General features: G+C 41.8%; 2 long non-coding RNA genes across 2 annotated transcripts in view; one reads left to right on the top strand and one right to left on the bottom strand.

Annotated features, from left to right (window-relative positions):
- LOC117662029 (uncharacterized) overlaps positions 1 to 9,944 on the top strand; it is a 37,090-nt gene extending 27,146 nt beyond the window's left edge. Inside the window, exon 3 of the long non-coding RNA XR_004590246.3 lies at positions 8,642 to 9,944. This is a non-coding gene — a long non-coding RNA (uncharacterized LOC117662029). The remainder of the gene's footprint in view (positions 1 to 8,641) is intronic.
- On the bottom strand, positions 1,814 to 20,060 carry LOC148115206 (uncharacterized). The gene is made up of 2 exons (XR_015732316.1): positions 19,973 to 20,060; positions 1,814 to 2,057 (listed from the first exon to the last, which is right to left on the bottom strand). It is a non-coding gene; the product is annotated as an uncharacterized LOC148115206 (long non-coding RNA).
- Between the last annotated feature and the right edge of the window lie 2,038 nt (positions 20,061 to 22,098).

The following is a 22,098-nucleotide window of genomic DNA, read 5'->3' on the forward strand; positions in this document are numbered from 1 at the left end:
CATCTCCTCCTCCTCCTCCTCTTCCTCCTTCTCCAAAATAATCACACATTTTTGGAAGGAGGCCCTCTGAATTTCTGTCAGGATGATTCTTCATTATACAGCTGAAGTTGGGGAAGTTGGTTCCTGCCAAGTTCTTTGCACTTTGTGGGATTGGAATTCAGGCCAAAAGACCTCCTGATAATCCATTAGGTGGAGGTAAGGTTGCCAACTGAGCATTTCGGTACCTTGGATTGGCTTTGGCTGGCACAGTTAATCTAGAAGCAAGCTGTTTTGTTTCTCCTCTTTCCAAGAGGATTGTACATGGTGCCACTTGGAAAGCACCAACCCCCCACCCGACTGACTAGAGATGCATCTGCTAACCCAGGCCAGGATCCTAGCAGGTGCACTGTGCACCGTGTAGAGGGTTGATAGTACTGCATTGCAGCATTTCATTCATTAGGAAGTGAACAGGAATGAAGAGGAATGGTGAACAAGTAGTAACAGATGACGCAGGTCAGAGCTGAATGAACTGGCAGCTGCCCTTTTAGTTTCCAAATTACCCTGCTGTGTCCAAGCCAGTGAGAGAAGATTCCAAAGTCTATGCAACTATCCTTACTTATATTTTATCTTACATCCGCATTATTATTAGTAACAGTACTATTTTTATAATGTATTTACTGATGCTGATTTCTGAATTCCGCAAGCAAGACCTAGAGACTGATTAAAGAGGAGCTGATCGCTAATATCATGTTGTAAATTAGCTGCAAATAAGAAAGAAGTAAAACAGCTGCCAGGGACAGATAAACCTAGTAGGGTAACGTGCAGTGGTGGGTTTTAAATTTTTTTACTACCGGTTCTCTGGGTGTGGCTTGGTGGCCGTGGCATGGCTTCATGGGTGTGGCTTGGTGGCCGTGGCAGGGGAAGGATACTGCAAAATCCCAATTTCCTCCCAATCAGCTGGGACTTGGGAGGCAGAGAATAGATGGGGGCGGGGGCAGTCAGAATTTTTACTACCGGTTCTCCAAACTACTCAAAATTTCCCCTACCGGTTCTCCAGAATTGGTCAGAACCTGCTGAAACCCACCTCTGGTAATGTGTCTCTTCCTCTAACACAGTGCTTCTCAACTTGAGCAACTTTAAGATATCTGAACTTCAGCTCCCAGAATTCCCCAGTCATGGAGGTGAAGGCCATGCATCTTAGATTGCCCAGATTGAGAAATATTGCTCTAATACAATGTTTTGTATACAATACAATGTATACAATACAATACAATACAATACAATACAATACAATAATACAATAATAATATAATACAATACAATACAAACTAGATTTCATTGAGGGCCATATCAGGGTAGTATTTTACCTTTGGGGGGGCATGGCCAGGGTGGGCGTGGCCAGCTTGATGTCACTTGTGTCAGAGGTGCTTGTGGCCCAAGTGCTCTCCCGAGCTCTGTTTTCAGCTGGGACGGCCTCCTGCAACCTTCTGCCAGTGAAAACGGAGCTCAAGAGGGCTGTGTGCGGCCCTCCCGAACTCCATTTTCACTGGCAGAAGCACTGTGGGCCAGTCCTATGCTGTTTCCAGGGCGGCCCTGCAGGCCAGATCTAAGCACCCCGTGGGCCGGATTCGGCCCATGGGCCTTGAGTTTGACACGCCTGTTCTAATAGATCAGCCTTATTATGCGTGTGTGTGTGTGTGTGTGTGTGTAGGTAAGAGAGAGGGAGAGAGGAAAGCAAGATGATGAAATGGCCCGAATGTTGTTGATAAAAATGAAGGAACTGAGAACTCGAAAGAGGTCTGAGTGTCAGAAATGAGACCGCATACAATAAAACTACCAAACCAAGATAAGAGTTTATTCTTAATTCAATAGATGAACTGAAGGAATTCTATTACAGTCCTTAAGCATCCTTTGTGGGTCACTGCCATAAAAGAAGATGAGAACAGCTCTGCTATCACTGACCATTCCTTCTTCTGCCTGATTTGTCGCCATAAACACCAGCCATCAGATTTTCTCTTGTTGCTGAAACCAAGTCCTGAGTGAGCTGGATCCTCCACTGAGGTCATATTTTGACAATCCTGAAAGGGAAGAGGTTGAATTGAACTTTTACTCCTTAGCTGAAGTCCCAGCTTTTATTTCTTTTGGGCTAAAAAAATAAATAAATAAATCAAAGCCAATCTCTACGTTTCTTACTATGCAGAAGGGAGAATTGCAAACATGTGTTGTTTACTGCTTTAGCATTTGCAATGCTTTTGAAGGTTCGGGCAGCAATTAGGGAAATAAATTGCTGCTATAGGAACCAGCCATTCTTGTTCAAAGCTGGGAACATCGATTCCAAGCTGCAGTCTTTCCAACTGGCTTTGTCATGGCTAGACAATGCAGTCCAGGGCAGAAGATTTCTGTGGAAACTGTCCCATAATAATTCAGCCTGATGAACGGTAATGCTCACACTGGTCTTTAGCAAACAATTTATGACCTGTTGGTTGAGGTGGTACCAGTACCATTCAGATAAATGTGAGGATCACCTTCACCGCACACTGGTGTCATCCAAGGCACACAAGAATAAAAATTCCATAGAGCAACTCATGTTGTCACGGTGGTGTCATGTGACATATTGGGACTTCCCCAGTGGTGGGATTCTGCCGGTTCTAGGGGGTTCGGCTGAATCCTTTGTTAAATTGCTGGCTCGCCCTGCCCCTTCCCCCGCCCCTCCACACCACTATTTATTGCCAATAAATAATGGTGGGGCGGGCAAGCGAGCCAGCAATTTAACAAACGGTTCGGTGTTTTTTTGTAATTTATTGGCCTCACAGTATACCGAACCGTTTGTTAAATTGCTGGCTCACCTGCCCCTCACCCTGCCCCGCCCCACCCCACCACTATTTATTGGCCTCGCTCGCTGTGTTGCGAGCGAGGCCAATTTAGTTGCGAACTAAAGCTTGCCTTAGTGACACACCAAACCACTGGCCACGCCCCCAAACCGGTTCCCACTCACTCACCTCACCCGCCTGATGTTCGCCCGCCCCGCCCAGCCACTACTTGCAGAATCTACCCCCATACTTCTTCTCACCGCTGCTGGCAAAGGTAAGGCCGAAGGGCCCGGGGGAGGGAGAGCTGATGGAGGGGTGATACCAGCAGCAGGTGGTGGACCGATGCGCGCAGGGAGGGAGGGGAGCGCACGGGCGATCGTGGCACCGGAGCTCTTCCCGTGCGTTTCCCCCAGCCGGCCTGGCCTGCGAGGGAAGCACGCAGGAGATCCTAGCTGCAGTTTACTCATGAGCAACATTGACTGGGAGAGGCAGGGAGAAAGGCCAATGGTGCTCACGAGTAAACTGAGGCTCCTAACAGGGGGTCGAGCCTCCCTGCCCACAACATCTTCACCTGAGGGCATCGCTGGCAGCCACTTTCTGCGCCTCCTGTCCCCTGCTCTTCCCGCTGTTGCTCAGCCTCCTCGATGCACGAGGAACTGCCTGTGAGCTGTTGGCTGCCTCTAATCTGCAGTTTACTCCTGAGCATAGTGCTCATGAGTAAACGGCAGATTACAGGAAGCCGGCAGATCACTGTCTTACTCGCTCTGCTGCTCGCCTGGCAGAGCGCAGACTGTCAGCTCCAGGTTATCTCTCAGCCGTTGTGTGCAGGGAAAAACCTTGCAAAGTAAAGGAAAACTTCTCCTGAGTGCGAGAAGTTAATTGCCTCACACTCCCTGCACTCAATGGCTGAGAGATGACCCAGAGCTGCCACTCTCCGGTAAAATGCGCATCTCGCAGTGGGGCGCAATTTGGGGTGGCAGGTGGGCAGGGGATGGCGGGGAGCTCGGCAAGCTTTGCTTTGCTCCCCTCTCCCTGCCGGTCAGTGGCGTTGCGTGCAGCCACTGCACTGGGACTGATAGGGGCAGCAGCAGCCCTCGCCTGTTTTTCTCCAGCTGGGCGGGGAAAAAAGGAGGGGGACTTCACAAACAAAAGAGAACCATGCTCACGAGTAAACTTGCTCACGAGTAAACTGCAGATTAGAGGCAGCCAGCAGCTTGCAGGCAGCGAAAGAAACCACATTGGCTCCGGTGCCAAAAGAAATTGGTGGGGAGAAAAAGAGGGAGGGAAGGAACAGGGGAAGGGCAATTTTTTCATTGTTTTAACTCCGTAGCAACATCCTTCCCAGCTACTGCTTTCCTTGCTCAGCAGCAGAGCTTTTTTTTTTTTTAAGGTTAGTCCCCTTCTTCCCGGGAGAGAGAAAAGCGGGGGCAGGGAGAAAAAAAGAAGGTAGCGTGGGATGGTGGGGGGTGGGAGCGGGGGTCTTCTTAATCCCGGCTGGATGCTGCTTCCTTGGGTCCCCTCAACTTTTCAGTCCCAGAAAGCAGCTGAAAAATGCCTCCTGTTTCCATTTTCTGTCCTTGCCTCCTTCCTGTTTTTAATTGGTTTTTCCCTCCCACCCTGAAAGTTTCAAGCAAAAGAGGGGCGGGGAGTCTTAATGTCTGGTTAAAATGGGTAGTACTTCCATTTAAAGAAGAAAAGCATAGCTCAGATTATTGCTATGATTTTTTGCTCCTATATTCTGTTGTTTAGGTATAAATTTTGTTAATGTAGAAATTTTACTTACAGCCCATTAAACAACGGAGCTAGCTGTCTGCCTGTAATCATGTGTATCTATTAGGAGTAATTCTCATTGAAAGAGAGTAGCCTTACTGCCAAGTAAACATGCATAGGCTTTACATTCAGAGATAGGGTATCGATTAGTATGAGGTGTATTAGAGAGAGAAATGAGAACTTCTGTAACAACAGATACTTTGTGCCAAGACCAGGTGTGTGTGTGTGAGTGAGTGAGTGTGAGTGAGTGAGTAAGAGAGACAGAAAGAGATAGACAGACAGAAAGAAAGAAAGGGAAGGAGAGAAAGATAGAAGAGAAAGAAAGAGGAAGGAAGGGAGAGAGAGAAAAAAAACTCAGTGCTATTACTTTTAATTGTTCCATTATTTATCATGTATTAATATTTTACTCTGTCCCTACACCTAGAGTGATTTTACTGCCTTTCTTTTGCCCAGGCCTACCACATATTTTTCAGGGATTTACATGCATTCAATGACTATAGTCCAGAGCATAAGTATGTGAGTGTTTATTTGTACATCAGGTTGCATAAGTCCATCTTAATGTGCTATTTCTGGTATGTGATGTTTTGTATACATACAGAGAAAGAAGCACTCTTATGATCTTTGCCTTTTAGGCTTGCTGTCAAACATCAGCCATAGTACTAATGACTGTTCTGAACAATATGCAGGTTGTATTACACAAATGGCTATTTTATATGTGAAATTATGACTGAAATATTTCTGCACCTATATTGGTTCACACTGTCAGGAAGTTTCTTTAGAACCAACAAGGAATGCTTATTTTCTGAAATCATGTACATTCCAGTTTTTTCCCCTTCTGGGCTCAATGTGGGCTTAAAATGAGCACAGGACCACAGCCAAGTAAACATATATAGTAACAGTACTAACAATCATTAGGTAGAGTAGCCATTTTAGATTATTTATGTTGGGTATTAGGGAAGTATCCAACAGGCTACCTGGACAATGCACAGCTGACTCTGTAGCTCTTAAATCATTCTCCTGAATTTAAAATATTATATAGGCACTAGTCTAAAGAAAGATTCCACTATCAGTCCAGTGTGATATTGCAATCTCACATGTGTCAGTTCTACAACAGAACTATTCACAACAGATATTTATTTGAAGCAAGTCCCATTGACTATATGGGAAGGTGCATATTCCCAGGTAATTAAGAAATGACTGGGTGCTTAGGTTGAAAATTTAAGGTTGCAAACCCCTGACCTACCCCACCCATTGCTTCACCTTGCAGCCAGTCCTGTAGGCCTGCGCCCGCCTCCCACCTGGGCCCCTACCTGGGCGGCCTACCTACCCCAGTTGTATCACTTTGCCCTGCAGCCGGCCCGAACACCCGCCTTGGACTGCCTCCGACTGCTCCAGCAGGTCATTTTTATTTAATTAATTTAATTAAGAATGCTTCAATGGGCATAAATGATGACAGGTCAAAAATGCGAGGACCGGTCAGAAACCACTTTTTTCAGCCCTCTGGGTAGTCCCTATGTGCATAGGGACTACTCAGAGGGTTGAAAAAGTTATTTTTGACTGGTCCTCAAACTTTTGACCGGTCCTCGCACTTATGACTGTCCTCACATTTTACATTTTGCGCCCTATCTTTTCACCGTGATGAAGAGAGGTAGTTGTGAAATGAGTTGTTAAGAATGCTGCAACAGGCATAAATGTGAGGATGGACATAAGTGCGAGGACCAGTCAAAAGTATGAGGACCTGTCAGAAATCACTTTTTTCAGCCCTCTGGGTAGTCCCTTTGTGCATATGGACTACTCAGAGGGCTGAAAAAGTTATTTTTGACAGGTCCTCACTTTTGACCAATCCTTGCACTTATGACTGTCCTCACATTTTACGTTTTGCGCCCTATCTTCTCACTGTGGTGAAGAGAACTAGTTGTGAAATGACTGACACGGTTGTTAAGAATGCTGCAATGGGCAGAAATGTGAGGATGGTCATAATTGTGAGGACCAGTCAAAAGTGCGAGGACCAGTTAGAAATGACTTTTTTCAGCCATCTGAGTAGTCCCTGTGCACATAGCCACTCCCACCTGGTCACATGACCAGCTAGCCACGCCTACCCAGTCACATGACCAGCTAGCCATGTCCACCCGGTCACATGACCAGATAGCCATGCCCCCAACTAAGCCACGCCCACAGAACCTGTTGTTAAAAAAATTGAACCCCACCACTGGACTTCCCCCTCCCTTCGCTAAACCGGGTGTGGCTATGACCAGCGCGTGACGCATCCGGCCTATGGGCTGAGAGTTTAATAGCCCTGCCATAGTGTACAACACAAAGCTCCTAGCTTTAATAGACACAGTCATGTTTCACTGCTTCTGGCAAATGCTTCTGCCTTTGCCTAATAATGAGAAGAGCTTTGTAGTCGTAAGATACCAGAGAACATTTTGAAAGAGCAAAATTGTACTGCCTGTATTTTTTTGGAAATGTTAACTTTCTCCGCAAAAATGGTTGCCTCATAACAATTATTATTTGAAAGGATGAGGGGAGACTCCTAGAAATAGACTACTTGAAAGATGAAATGCATCAGCAAAAACAACACCTTATCCACATCTGTTTTGTAATTATTTATTCAAGGAACTATAGCCATGATGGCGAACCTATCACACGTATGCCGGAAGTGGCACACAGAGCCATCTGTCTGGGAACGTGAGCCATCGCCTGTTGCTCTTCCAGATTCTGGTGTGCTGGCCAGCTAGTCTTCACGCGCTATGGAGTGCTGGAAACCAGAAGACCAGCCTCCTGGTTCGCATACACATGCCAGGAAAATGATCTTCTGGTTTACGGCACATGCATGTGCACCGGCCAGCTGGTCTTCCAGTTTCTGGCACGCACGTACACATGTGTGCACGCTCCTGTTTCGGCACTTGGTCCCCAAAAGGTTCACCAACACTGAACTATAGAATCAGCAATGATGACTTAAACTTCAATAGGAAGACAATGAGTTTTCCCCGTACAGGGGAAGACTATGACAAAGAATCTTGTGGACATCTATTCAGTTTTCTACTGAGGTCTCAATTCTTGATGGTCAGTTTCAGGTCCTAGGTTCTTTCCCCATATGGCTTGTGTTGTTTAAAACCGATCTGGTCTGGACAACCTCCCAGGTAGGGACCTCTTCAAAGAGGATGGTCCTCTATAAAGTAGGACTTGTGGCTACTTGATTCAGCCACACTTTCTCTCTGTGAAGACTAGATTATTAGGAAAGAGATTCAAAAGGGAAGGACAAATCACATATCGATTGGAAATAAGCTAACAGCATCCTTGATAGTAAGAAACTCAGTACATTTGTGCTGCTTCTGAGATGGTCTATTCCAGGGGTGTCAAACTCGATTTCATTGAGGGCTGCATCAGGGTTGTGTTTGACCTCAGGGGGATGAGTGGGTTGGCTAGGTTGGGCGTGGCCAGCTCGACGTCGTGCAGCCCTCTGGCAAGGAAAACAGAGCCCGGGAGGACCATGCACGGCCCTCCCAGGCTCTGTTTTCGGCTGTGATGGCCTCCTGCAGCCCTCTGCCAGTGAAACTGGAGCTTGGGAGGGACACGTGTGGCCATCCCGAGCTCTGTTTTGTGGGCAGAGGCACCACAGGCTGATCCTTTGCTGTTTCCAAGATCTAAGCACCCCACGGGCTGGATCCATCCTGCGGGCCTTGAGTTTGACACCCCTGGTCTATTCCATCACAGTGGAGCCAGGCAGCCTTCGTCATCCTTCCCTTCCCTCACCTCCTCCCTGGAGTAGCTGTAAATTTTCTTTTTTTTAAAAAAAACCATGAAATGGATGTCAGAACTGTTCTATTGTGATGTGTATTTCAAAGCGCTGCTTTTCAAAAGCTGCCCTACCACTTTGCCCTCATTTGCAAAGCTTCTCCTGATGCATTTCGAGCAGTCACTTCTTGTTTTCACAAAATACTTCATCCATTTGAGAAATGATTCTATACAATATGAAAGTGTTTGGTTTGCCACTTCTTAGAAATTTTTTGGGGGGAGGCGGGAAGGGGAGAAATCTTTCCTTTCTTCTTTCCCTTCCTTCATTTCCACCTTTTTTTCAGGTCACATACAAAGCTGAATGTGTTTCTGGAGCTTTCCAGTGCAAGAAGCCAAAATAGAGAAAATGGAGTTTCAATCCTTGGGATGATAGAGGTAAATTTTCCTGGATACAGATGGAACTATTGAGTTATATTTGATTGCACTGGGCTTTAGTTGGCTCAGCTGTCTGTCAGAAGTGTCCTAGGATGTGGTTTGGAGCAATTCCACATTCTGTACAATATTTGCCAGAGGTAGAACGGATTCTCTCTCTCTCCCCCTCTCTCTCCCCCTCCCTCTCCCCCTCCCCCTCCCTCCCTTCTTCTCTCTCTCTCCCATTTTAAACTAATGAAAATGGGTAATCATTATGATACAAATAGTAGCAATTAAAATAAGAGAAAAATATTACTTTTCTACCATTCCCAAACTAACAGTAACATAGTTTTCCTCCTCAATTCTTTAACAGCGAATTAAATATAAACCGCAACCAATCTTGATTCTCCATTAATTCAATCCCAAAGCTAAGAACTACCAAATTGATTTCAACTGACAAACTTGAATAGTTCTAACACTGTTTCCCACTGGGAACATGTACTGTTTATTTATTTACTTACTTATTATATGACTGGCAGATTGCAGGAAGCTTTAAATTCCTTCCACTTGTAGCAGGATGTGCCACCCACATACTGTACAGAAATGTCTGAAGTAGACTCTTACACATAAGCAGCTACCAAGTTTCTGTGGGTTCCATGGAATTTGGATCTCCAAGGCTACAGCTGTCTTAATAACCTGGATCTTCTGAACACTTGTTTAGATTAAAAGGGTTGGGTTGGGGAGGAGGAAGAACTTCAAAATCTCTTTATTCATTGACTCAGGCTTACTTGTTTTCATTCACCCATCTGTATATGTTGTGCAGGCATTCTCCTCTATTCCTTGAACATACAAACAATGCTATTTTTTCAGGTTATGTTGCATCTATTGGAATGTTTCTTGAAAAAGAAAAGAGAGAGAGAGAAAAAAAATGTGGAATGGCAAGCTAACTTTAACTCCAGAAATGGGAGTTAAAGTCCATATTGGCAATTGCCACACATTACAGAATGTGCCACCTACATTGGGGCAACTTTGCGCTAATCATATCATACACTAAAGCTATCAGAGCAATGCTTCAATGGTAGATAGAGGTTTACAATTGGAAGGGACATCGTTAGAGACCCTGGCATCTAAACAGCCTATTCACATGGCATATGCTCTAGAGACATTTATTTTCTTAGAGATGTTTAATGTGATTTTTGATCCTGCAAATTACACTTTGCTTTTCTTATGCTCTGATGGCATTTCTGGCTCTATTATGTCTTTGAATTTAAAGATTTAATCATTAAGGATTTGGGAGGGACGGGCCTGCTCAGGGAGTATGATTGAAAGACAGTGGGATGTATTTATCATTAAATAATGAATTAATGTTTTAATGTTTTAAAAGACCAATATATCTAAGCTGCACTAGACTTGTTAGACTGAGTTATGGACTATGCAGCCTGGCATAAATTATAAGGCACTTCAAATGGAAAGCCAAATATTTTAATATCTGTACCACTTCAGTTATTTGCCAGACAAGGAAGCAGTTAGCTTGTTTTCCCCTGATTTTCTAGGGCCAACCCAGTGAAGGCCAGAAGATGTTATCAGCTCAGCAGAAGTCAAGGAGAATAAAGATCCAGGAGGGTTCTTCCTGACTTTTTCTAGATTCAGTCTCCAGTGAGAGTTGGGTAATGGTGGGGGACAGAATGTCTCTGAAGCTGAGGCAATCAGAGTATCCCACTTTCCCCCAATATCACATTGTCTGGATGTACTGAGCTATTTGGGAAATTACAGTCCCAAAACATCTGTAGAATGCCACATTGGGGATTGCAGAAAGCTTTTTAAAGGCAAGAATGAGCAAAATGGAAAAAAAAGACAACAATAAAGCATCTTCCTGTTTTCCAAGACTTCCAATGCATTGATTCACGTTATCCATTTAACTGGTACAGGCTACTAGTTCTAACACCAGATTTTCTGAAGCCCATGTGTCACTATTTTCTACTTGGGAACACAGAGTAGAAAACAGCCCTTGGAACATGAAAGTAATCTAGATTGGTAGAATTAGATCCTGTCCTCTGTGGTTTCAGGATGCTTCCCTAACACACCACCCAGTGCTATAAATTTCTTTGCAAATGTTACTAAAGAGTGAAACCTGCAAGTTCCACATATTCAGATAATAATTCTAAGAAAACTATCATGTAAAGCAGGGCTGTCAAACTCCCAGCCCCCAGGCTGGATGCGTCATGTGCTGGCCACACCCAATTTAGTGAAAGGGAAAAAAGTCCTGATACATCATGTAACGCTACCGTGACGACGTGAGTTTGACATCCCTGATTTAAAGAAATAAATTATATTGCAGTAAAATTATTTTGGACCATTTTTTCCACATCTTCCATCTGTATTGTACACTCTCTTATGGATTGAATTGACATTTCTATTTGCAGCGGAGGCACAGAATTTTAAATCATTTGTGATCAAGTGACACACAGCCCACCCCTCAGCTCTAGATAGCAACAGTTGACTTCTCTTTAATTAAAGTCTGATTTTCTTTTACTTAGGTTAAATGATGGGAAGCATGGATTGGTCATATGTGATTGGCTAACTGCTAAATACAAGAGAAACATGGAACCAGTTCATACTCTAAAAAGTATATATACATATGTATACATACACACACTATATATATAAAATTATATATATTATAATATATATATAATATATCTATATATCTATATATATATCTATATATCTATAAAACTTACATAAACATCTATATATCTATATCTATCTATCTATCTATCTATCTATCTATCTATCTATATTCCTAATTATATGTCTTATAGACACATTACATATGAAATCTTTGGAAAGTTCTTATGTAACATAATACACTACAGTAATGATTTCACAAGTATAACAATGAAAAGAGAGATGAAACGGATAAGGAGAAGACATTTAACAAGAATTAGATCAGAAATAAGTTCAAGCTTAATTATAGCTTTGACCCAAGTTTACTTTTCTGTATGAAAGGGTTTTAGGATTGGTAACATTACAACAAGCCACACTCCAGCATAATGTGTGAAAGCTATTTATTTCCTATGACAATAGGATTAGGGCTGGATTAGATAACTAGCGATAATGTGATTCCTAATTGGACAGCTGCTGTTAAATAATGTCAAGAACATATATCTGTGCTTACCAAAAAACTGTGGTTTCGTTTAGAATTGTTTAGGCTAACTCTGCTGATTGCCAGCAGTTCGATCCTGACCAGCTGAAGGTTGACTCAGCCTTCCATCCTTCCGAGGTGGGTAAAATGAGGACCCAGATTGTTGGGGGCAATGTGCTGACTCTGTAAACTGCTTAGAGAGGGCTGTAAAGCACTATGGAGCAGTATGTAAGTCTAAGTGTTATCGCTATTGCTATTCTCACTTGGATGACATGTACTTAGCTATTTTTCATTAGTATTTGCCGGTGTTTACTGGCAAGGGGAAGAAATGGCTTCCTCATCAATTATCTTGAGGCAGCAGCAGCAGCAGCAGCTGAAATCTCTGAGAAATGAACTGCTTCAGTAATACTTGACCCTCTTTATTCAGGATCATTCATTCAAAGTTTTTCAAGGGACTGTGTTTTTGCCTTCTACAGATCAGGCCACAATGACATAAACAGGAATTGAATCCCTTGACATTTATTTATTTTATTTATTTTATTTGACTTTTATACCACCCTTCTCCAACAGGACTCAGGGCGGTGAACAGCCGAGATAAAACATAACATATAAAATTTAAAAAACAGTTTAAAAGACATTAAATAATTTCAGCCCACAATTTAAAACAACCCAGTTAAAACCAATTTCAAATTAAAACTGAAAGGATGGGATCAAGCAAGCCCGGCTAGATGAAATAAATGAGTTTTCAGGGCCCGATGAAAAGTCCGGAGGTCTGGTATTGTGCGTATCTCTGGGGGTAGGTCGTTCCAGAGGGCAGGTGCCACCACAGAGAAGGCTCTCCCCCTGGGGGTCGCCGGCCAACATTGTCTGGCCGACGGCACCCTGAGGAGGCCTTCTCTGTGCGAGCGTACTGGCCGGTGGGAGGCTATTGGCGGCAGAAGGCGGTCTCGTAAATACCCCGGCCCTAAGCCATGGAGCGCTTTAAAGGTGGTCACCAACACCTTGAAGTGCACCTGGAAGACCACCGGAAGCCAGTGCAGCTCGCGCAGGAGAGGTGTCACATGGGAGTGCCCCGTCGCTCTCATAATCCCCCGCGTGGCCACATTCTGGACCAACTGGAGCCTCCGGGTGCACCCCAAGGGGAGCCCCATGTAGAGAGCATTGCAGTAGTCCAGCCGGGAAGTGACAAGTGACCGTGTGTAGGGAGTCCCAATCCAGAAAGGGATGCAACTGGCGTATCAGGCGAACCTGATAAAAAGCCCCCCTGGCCACAGCCATCATATGCTCTTCTAAAGACAGCCGTGCATCCAGGAGGACGCCCAAGTTGCGAGCCCTCCCCGTGGGGGCCAGTGATTCGCCCCCAATAACCAGCGATGGCACCAGCTGGCTATATCGGGACATCGGAAGTCACAGCCACTTGGTCTTGGAAGGGTTGAGTCGGAGCCTGTTTCTCCCCATCCAGACATATTGTGTTACTCTCACTGCTCATATATCATCACCCTGTTTTTAATTGTACACTGCCCAGAATCACCCTGTGAATGAGATGGGCAGTCATTCGCCCATTGAAACCCTAATTTCAAGAGCTATGACCATTATCCACAATATCAAGAAAGTACCCCATTTGCTTATCCTTTAGGGCAGTGGTCCCCAACCCCCGGTCCGCGGACCGGTGCCGGGCCGTGGAGTACCTGGCACCGGGCCGCGCAGCGGCCGGGGGACATGAACGCTGCAGCGCAAAGGCTCCTGGGCCGTGCGCAATGGGCCGTGCGCAAAAGCTCCTGGGCCGTGCCCCCACCCCTGCGCGCGCTCAGTGGGCCGTGGCGATAAAAAGGTTGGGGACCACTGCTTTAGGGTGCTATAGGCCAGATTTCTCAGCAATCTCCAATTCCATTTTACATTGGACAAAGCAGACAATCTCCATACAACAAAATAAATAGAAATAACATCTGGCATCATAAATGGCAATATCCAAAGCCCAGCGAGGAAATATTCTAGCTTTTTGTCTTTGACCACAAGGTGGCGATACTTGAGAAGAGGATTTACAATGATAAATAAGATTGTGAAAGAATTGGACACAGTTTCTTGGGAAGTTTGATATAATTTTCTTATGGGAACGTATCTTAGTTGCTTTAACACTGGACATTTCCAAAGCATCTTCTGCATCTCATCTGTTTTGGTTAAGTCCAGCTTTTTCATAGTTCCCCTTTTCCACCCCCTTTCACACTTTCAACGGGTTTATCAAATCCATCTCAAAGGACCTTTACCTGATCCACAGAAGTTTACCTAATACATTTGGATAGTCTTGATGGTGCCATAATATTTTTCTTCCCATCCAGGAAGATAAAAGAGAACTGATATTATTGGGGAAGTGAAAGGCTGAACCCAAATGGTTTTATCTATTAAAAAAAAAAAAACAATCTCAGATTTCAACTCTATCCTATGGTAGATTACTTTTGGCTTCCATTCTCATAGTGTTTCACAGTGCTTGAAAACTATCAGTTAGGTGAATGTTTGACTGATCTATTTTTGAATATAAATCTTGTATTAACTTTCTTCCATGGTTTAATTTGCTATTTTGGGATCTTAACTATAGTTCCACAGTTCAGCTCTGCTTGTTTGATGGTGTGATGATTCACACAGCTATGGATGAATTGCCCTGTGACCACAGCTATAAAAACACACAGCAAGTATAAAACTGGAGAGGCTAGATACGAAGGCATAAACAAATGTGTTTATTTATTTGACTCAAAGGAATAAATACATAGATATGCTCTTAGTGACTTAGAATGAAGTGTCACAAACAAAGCAGGAGTGAAATGCTCCTGGTTCAGACTGGATCACTCGATTCGGTAGCGATGGCGGGTTGTTCGGAGAACCGGTAGCAAAAATCCCACCATGCCCAGCTGAGCCACATGATCATCAGAGGCTTTTTTTTTTTTTTTACTTTTTAAAGCATTTTTTCTACAACCTCTTCCGACGAAAAAATGCTTTTAAAAGTAAAAAAAAAAAAAAAGACTCTGATGATCGCGCGGCTCAGCTGGGATTGTCAGAGGCTTTTCAAAGCATTTTTTTCTGCAACCTCTTGGCCAAAGAGGTGGTAAAAAAAATGCTTTGAAAAGTCTCTGATGATCCCAGCTGAGTTGCCTGATTGGCAGAGAGGTATTTTTTAAAAAGCCTCTCTGACGATCCCAGCTGAGTTGCCTGATCAGCAGAGACTTTTCAAAGCATTAGGAAAAATGCTTTGAAAAGTTTTTTTTTTAAAAAAGTTGGCCATGCCCACCCAGTCACATTACCCCCCCCACCAAGCCACGCCCACAGAATCGGTAGTAACAAATTTTACATTTCACCCCTGAAACAAAGCCTCTATGGAGGGATGGCGAGGCAATGCTAGACTCTTTACTCTGCAGTATTTGACTGCTAAGTGGTCACTATCAATTCAAAGTTATTTTATCTGCTTTCTGTTCTAATACTGGCTGGGAAATTGTGGGAGTTACCAAGGCTTGAGAATAAATGCATGAACTTCTTTGTTAACAAAAGTTGAATATCTCTCAATAAATAGTACATTTCCAGATGTTGTGGAATTATTTTCCCCGGTTTTCTAGCCTTTTTAGAAGTACAATGACCATTAAAGAAAATTGTCCTGAATGTCTTGAGAAGCTGGGGGAGAAAATAAACAGGAACAACTAATCAAATATGACACATCTGAGTTAACAATAATACAATCTTGATTAAATCTAAAAAGGGCTTGGAGCCTGGAAAGCCCAGGTTCATCAAAATATTGGGAAATATCAATATTGAGATTGAGATGGCCAAGCAAAAAACCACATCTTCAATCTGGCAGGTTAATTGATATATAATAAACTGATTGTTAGCAAAGGTGGATTTTGAACACATTTGCTACTGACAAAACCATACATTGTCAGAACAACAACTGTCATTTGCTTGATCAACGAAATGCGTGTGAAGTCCCTGACTATAACTCCAGCATTGAATAGATTGGTGGCCTCCAAAGATTGGTCTTAACAATCTTGAGTGCACTGATCATATCTGAATAAGTGGATAGTAAACTATGTTAGGAGAGGTATTTGGGGGTGGGATGAAGTGGAGAAGGCAAAGAAGATATGAATGAATTAATAGCTCATATGCATTATTCATAATCATAAAAATATGCAATGGCTTTCTTCTTAAGTAGGCCATCTAAGTCACTTTAAACATGGTATGGAATACTCAAAGCATCCTCATGGAGGAGAAAAAGGAAACACATAGTATTGTACACAAGTGCTATCACTTAATCAAGGGTGAAATGCTCCGGTTTGGACCGGATCGCCCGATCTGGTAGTGATGGCGGCGGGTGATTCGGAGAACCGGTAGCAAAAATCCCTGCACCACCCCCCTTGCCATGCCCAGCTGAGCCGCGCGATCATCAGAGGCTCTTTTTAAAAACTTTTAAAAGCATTTTTTCTAAACCTCTTTGACCAAAAAAATGCTTTTAAAAGAAAAAGAAAGCCTCTGATGATCGTGCAGCTCAGCTGGGTTCGTCAGAGGCTTTTAAAAGCATTTTTTTCTACAACCTCTTTGGCTGAAGAGGTTGTAGAAAAAATGCTTTTAAAAGTAAAAAAAAAAAGACTTCCGGTGGCTCCGCTTTTCCCGAATGGACGCTGCTTTAGGAGCTCCAGCCCCGCGATTCCGTTTGCCGCTAGAACAGCGAAAATCAGCTCTTCCAGCGGCTCGAAACTCTCCCCCAGGGAAAAAGGGAGAGAGAAGAGCAGAAGGGTCTGGGTAGAGCTCCCTTAGACCCCCAGGCTTTTTTTTTTAAGCCTGGGGTTTGCAGGGTGAGAGCTCCCTGAAAGCCCTTCAGTGCTCCGGATCCGGGACGATTCTGCTTTAAGCAGAACAAGGGGTCGCGACCACACCAGCAGCGCAATTTTAAGGACTAAAATTTGAACCTGGATGCTGGCAGAGCAAATCAGGAGAACAAAAAATGCAAATATTAAACTTTAACTCCGTTTAAAAGAAAAAGGAAAAAAGATGGCGCTTAAGGGCATTTAAAACGAAACTTATAAGTGAAAGTGATCGTTAAAGCTGCAACATTGTAAAAGCTACTGGATTATGTGGCAAGAAAAAGATTTAAAGTGCTAGTGAAATGAAAAAGACTATGGTATTGACCTTAATTACTTTATACCTCTAAATTGAGTGGAAAATTATTGGATTTATTGACCTGATAGCTGAACAAACTTAAACTGGGAATTGAAATATGGCTGACATCAAGGATGGAGGATCATTACTATATGAGCCAGCAAATTCACAAGTTGTGACTGTAGAGGTTTTACAAGAACTTTTAAATTTCTATACTTCTGCTATACTGGAATCAATTGAAAGGACTTTTTAAAATTATAATCTGGAGAACAAAAATGATTTACTGGCTGGAAAAGAGGAAGGAAATCAAATTAACTTGTCTTTGGAGCAGGAAAAAGAGTCTGTCAGGGACACAATGGAAGTTACCACATTGAAAACGGAAGTTTTGGCAGAGGCTTCTATGCAGTTAATTGAAAAGCAGCAAATAGACTCTTTCCTGCAGACTGATAAACTTTATCGTGACAATTCTTGGTTTTACAGACAGAATCAACTTTTAAGAGAGGAAGTGACTGATTATATAAGCAGGAAGAGTCGAAATGGAGGTTTCAAAATGAAAGAGATAACTTTTAGGAGAGAGCGATCTTCAAAGATGCATCAGTCTCATATCTACATCCAAAAATTTTCAAAAATAAAAGCAGGGGGAGGAGCAATGTTGAAGGAGAAAGTATTATTGAAAATAACTTTACAAAAACTTTCAAAGACATATCAACCTCAAATCCAAATTTTGAAGTTTTCAAAAATAAAAGCAGGAGCAGGAGCAATGCTGAAGAAGAAAGAATTATCGAAGAAAAAGGATTGGAAAAAATACAGAAAGAAGGGAAGAATTGAAGATTAATTTCTTTTTTTTTGGGAGGATTTTGGCTATAGGTTGAGAAGCTTAATTAAATTTGTATTTTTAAAGTTTATTCTAAGATAATAATATAGTGTGTTATTACAATTGGTTTTGGATATAAAAATGATAGCTTTTTAACAGTTATCGAGGTAAAAATGATAGCTTTTTAAGAGGTATTGAGGTATTAAAATGGCTAATTAAAAATTTGAGGGATATTTTTCTGAAGGGCTTGAAATTTATATTTTGAGAAATGACTTAATGTCTTATTGATGTATTAAGAGTTTTTTAAAAGGTTTAATATAAGATTATAGTATTTTAAGAAGGTATATGAGATAAAATGTTTAAAGTTTTATAATGTTTAATTTTATGAAGGATTAAAGAGGATAAATGTCTAATTTAGAACTTTATTAGGGAGTAATGTTGATTGAGAAAGAAGGACTGGAAAAAATATAGAAATGGTTAATTAAAAATTTAAGGGATAGTTTCCTGAAGGTTTTGGAATTTATATTTTGAGAAATGAATTAAGAAGGTCTTATTGATGCATTAAGAGGTTTTTAAAATGTTTAATATAAGATTATATTATTTTAAAAGGTATAGGTGATAAAATGTTTAAAGTTTTAAAATGTTTAATTTAGAATTTTTAATGCTGAATAGTTAGAAATTGATAATTGGTTTATGAAGGAATAAAGAGGATAAATGTTTAATTTAGAATCTTATTAGGGAGCAATGTTGAAAAAGAAAGGTGTTTAAGGGATGAAAATGAAATTTATCAGTGTTTGTTAATACTTGTAATATTGGTAAAGTTATTGGATTATATACCAAGAAAAAGGCTTTTATATTCAGGAAGAAATAATTTAACCCAAATGATTTTGAGAATTTACAAAAGGGAGGTTGATGAATTTGTAAAAGAGGAGTTAAAGAGTGTGAGGGAGTTTTAAACTTTGTAGTAGGTTAGTATATTTTAGCTTTTACTTGTTAAATGTTATACCCTGTTTTTGCTCTGGGAAGTCGGGGGGTGGGGAGGGGGGAGGGGGGGAGGGTTGGGTTGGGATAAAATTGTTGAATAGATAAAGGTACAAATATAAAAGTAAATGTGGGGAAAATGTTATAACAAATGAAATGATAATATTAAGATATGATAAATATTGGAGGAATAAGAGGAAAAATGATGTATTCAGATGATACACTGATTGATTGATTATATATTGTATGTTTGTTTATAAAAAAATAAAAACTTTTAAACAAAAAAAAGTAAAAAAAAAAAGTTGGCCACGCTCACCCAGTCACATTGTCGTCCCCCCCCACGCCCACAGAACCAGTAGTAACAAATTTTACATTTCACCACTGCACTTAATGCCTTGATGCATAAACATGAATGGATAAGAAGTTCCATATAAACTAGCATAAGCCTTTGTTTGCACGTGACAATGAATATACAGTATTACCTTGAAGAAATCTCTGTGAGGAGGTAGTCAACCAAACTGCAGTTCTCCAAATGATTTTCAGCCGACCATATAATAATAATAACAGTAACAGAGTTGGAAGGGATCTTGGAGGTCATCTAGTCCAACCCCCTGCTCACGCAGGAGACCTGTACTAGGGATTCGAACCGCCGAACTGCCAAACTTTCTGATCGACAAGCTCAATGTCTTAGCCACTGAGCCACCTAGTCTATATCACATAGTTCTGTACTACTAGAGATGACAGAAATATTGTTATGAATATTATTACTTGAACTGCATAACATGGAATGCAAACACTTGATTCTATTCATTGCTGCGTTGGAAATGTTTCCCAAAATGTTGGAAATACTACAACAAAGAAGTACCATTTTACTAGATGTGGTAGTTATGTAAAAAAAAACAACCCCTCAAAAGCACTGAAAGAATACATCAAAATATTTTTTAAAACCTTCCAAAAATTACGATTTGAACTAAAACTACAGGCATTTTTTATCAGATATAATTCCAGAAAATATAAACAAAAATATAATAATTTACCAAGAGATATTTTGATATCTGTAAGAACAAACCTGGCTACACTATGCTGAAAAAGCGAAACCTTGCCAAATTTACAGTATATATCTGTTAGAAGAACCAGACTCCTTTTCCCTTGGTTCCTTTCCCAAGCTAAGAATTCAATAAAGCTCACCAGATGATCAGTGGAGGTCAAAGAAAATATATTTATTCATCCAAAGTTTCCAAATAGGTTTGTATGGGTGGCTGTAAGGAACTGCTCCTTATCTTTCTTTTTATAAGGTTTTGTAGTTTAGAGGTTTAGCCAATCATTGTAAATCAAATGGAATATGTTAGTTTATTCCAAGCAAAATTTTCCTTTATCTTAGAGTGAAAACAGATGCCCCCTTATTTATAGTTAAACAAATGTCTCTTCATCTAGAGCTAGACAGATGTTTTTATATGCATAAGATATCTCTATTGTTTGGAGAATGGAGAAGCCATCTTTTATAAAGTGGCATTACTACTGTCTATTTACTTCTACCTATACAATCTTTCCTTAAATTTAAACTTATTGTAAAGATACAAGGAAAATATTCCAACATCATTTATAACAAATGTTTAACCAAATTCAAGCTCCCTTATATAAAAAATATTGCACAGGAAGGCAAATTTAGACATTTGGCATGTGGTTTCTAGGACTTAAACAACAACAACAACCCCCCCCCCAGCAAGAGTCTTTAATATTTAATTAAAGCAGTTTTGCATAACATAAGGCCCATGGGCTGAATGAAGCCTGCCTCCAATGTTTTTTTAACTTAAATTCATCACCATTGTGTTGAAATTAGAAATGTAATCAGGGGTGGGATTCAAAAATTTTAGCAACCGGTTCTCTGCCCGGTCCTGGGTGGGCATGGCCACAGTGGGTGTGGCCTACTCAGCCTCCTGCACCAGGTCGGGGGTGGTGCTGGTGTTTTCACCCTCCCCAGGCTCCGGAGGTTTTCCTCAAGCCTCTGGCAGGGTGAAAATGGCCTCCCCCAGGCTCTGGAGGCCCTCGGGAGGCTGGAAAGGGGCCTGTTTTCGGACTTCTGGTACTTCCAGTAGGCCCATTTTTCACCCTCCCCAGGCTCTGGAGGCTTTTCTGAGCCTATGGGAGGGCGAAAACGGCCTCTCCCAGACTCCGGAGGCCCTCCGGAGGCTGGAAACAGACCGGTTTCTGGTCTTCTGGGGGGGCTGTTTTTTGCCCTCCCAGAGCCACCGCGTGGGCACTGCACTTACCTGGCATCCAAAATAGGTTGCGTGGAGACTCCTGGGAGGGGCAGGGTCTGATGGGTGTGGTCAGCCAGTCCTTGCAATTACCGGTTCGGCGAACCAAATTAAAATTAACATCCAGTTAGCCCAAAAGGTCCGAACCAGCTGAATCCCACCCCTGGATGTAATAGAGATAGAAAAAGAAAGATATAAATCTACATTTAGTAGCCTTATCTTTTTTTCTATCTTGCTCTCTTTTGTAGTCCACTAGTTTAACAGTAAAAATATTTTTAACAAAGAAATAAAATCCACAAAAGAATTAAAATCGAAGTCAGATAGCAAGAGAGCTATTTTTTATATTGATTAAAAGCACAGCAGTTACACAAAACAGTGATCAGATGCAGGCTGCTCTACCTTCATACAACCCCGTGTTGCATCAACAAAGCACAAGAAAACAGACAAGGGTTTTGTTGTCTTATGTTGCCTATGAATAGAAATCTCATTTGAATGGAGAATACTTGCTTACATTCTTGAGTTATAACCTTATGCTTTCTTGTAATCTTACTGTTCATTAATACACACATGCAAATTTACATATATAAGATCCCACTTCCGTTTTAGAGATGCGTAAAATGTATAAAATACTGTAGATATGCATAACATCCCACTCATATTTAATGGGCTTTGTGTTTTACTGAGCACCTCTTTTCCCTTATTAATTCACTACATCAAAGATTTCATATATTAAACTTTATTATCAGGAAATATATCATTCCAAGATGAAACAGTCATGTTGCCTATATATAGCACATATCACCATTTAACTTTATGAAAACATTTTATCATACTTAAAAGCAGCAGTGAAATCCACTTACCTTTGCTACCAGTTCAGGAACGGGAGTGCACAGAAGTGCGCACGTGCTATGCACACACCTTTTCTGCGCATGCGCAGAAGGTAAAAAATGGGACGTAATGACATCCCAACGGGTGGGCGAAGCCTCCCACCACCGGTGCTACTGGTTTGGCGAGCCAGGCGGATTTCACCGCTGCTTAAAAGGAATAATATACACT

Source organism: Pantherophis guttatus, chromosome 2 (assembly GCF_059756535.1).
Source record: "Pantherophis guttatus breed Tessera chromosome 2, ASM5975653v1, whole genome shotgun sequence".
NCBI classification, from domain to species: Eukaryota; Metazoa; Chordata; class Lepidosauria; order Squamata; family Colubridae; genus Pantherophis; species Pantherophis guttatus.